The sequence below is a fragment of the Numida meleagris genome, chromosome 25 (genome assembly GCF_002078875.1).
Source record: "Numida meleagris isolate 19003 breed g44 Domestic line chromosome 25, NumMel1.0, whole genome shotgun sequence".
In the NCBI taxonomy this organism is placed as follows: Eukaryota; Metazoa; Chordata; class Aves; order Galliformes; family Numididae; genus Numida; species Numida meleagris.
In genome coordinates this window covers 1,575,827-1,576,606 of record NC_034433.1, presented here as the reverse complement: position 1 = coordinate 1,576,606, position 780 = coordinate 1,575,827, and the positions used below count along the sequence as shown (strand labels likewise).

Sequence of the window (780 nt, the reverse complement as noted above, 5' to 3'; positions counted from 1 at the left end):
CCAGTGCTTGTGTTTGCTGGATGCTGGGCACCCTGTGTTCCTCGTGGCCGCCCCAGTGCTCTCCTCGGATGGTAATAGCAGAGTGGTCCAAGACTGAGCCAAAGCCTCATGTGCCAGGTTTGTTGTGTGCCACCCCTTTGGGGTGGGGAGATGCCTCCATGTGCAGGGAGGAGGTCTGTAAATGCAAGCTGAGATCAAAATTACTGCTCTAGGGGTGATGGAGAAGAGGGGATGAGTTTTCCTGGTGTGGGTGCATTGCCCACCCCACACTGTGTCCCCCACGAGATGCTGGTGCAAGCAGCTGGGCTGGAGCCTATGGAGCAGCACCGCATCCTTGCCCCAACCGTTGGCACCGTGGCCCACAGGAGCCTGATCCTGCTCCATTGCCCCCCCCCAAAGCCGTGTGGAGCTGCTGCAACCCCAGATCTCCCCAGGCAGATCCAGGCTACACCACAGAACGCGGCACACTCGGAGCCGCGCGCTATAGAGCAGCAGCATCGCGCATCCAGGGATATGATTATTTCCCAGTGGTTGAAATCTAGGTCTCTTGCTTGGGAGGAGGGAGGGGGGGGAGAGATGCTCATATTAATCTTATGAATATTCATTGAGAAGCTCTGTTGCCTTCGGAGCTTTGCTCCCGGGAGCCTGGGGCGAGTTTCGGGGCCAGCGGCGCAGGTGAGGGTGCTGCCAGCGGAGCAGAGCGCGGCTGCTTGTGCATTCGCTGCATGCCTGACTGCAGAGCCAATTGTAAGTTGGTGCCTTTTTCTTCTCCCCCCCCCA

At 58.7% G+C, this 780-nt stretch overlaps 1 protein-coding gene across 1 annotated transcript in view; it reads left to right on the top strand.

The window, feature by feature from the left end:
* The window catches only part of KCNA2 (potassium voltage-gated channel subfamily A member 2), a 9,821-nt gene continuing 9,642 nt past the window's right edge, over nucleotides 602–780 (top strand). Inside the window, exon 1 of the mRNA XM_021376908.1 lies at nucleotides 602–747. The gene's annotated coding sequence lies outside the window, so the exon portion shown is untranslated. The remainder of the gene's footprint in view (nucleotides 748–780) is intronic.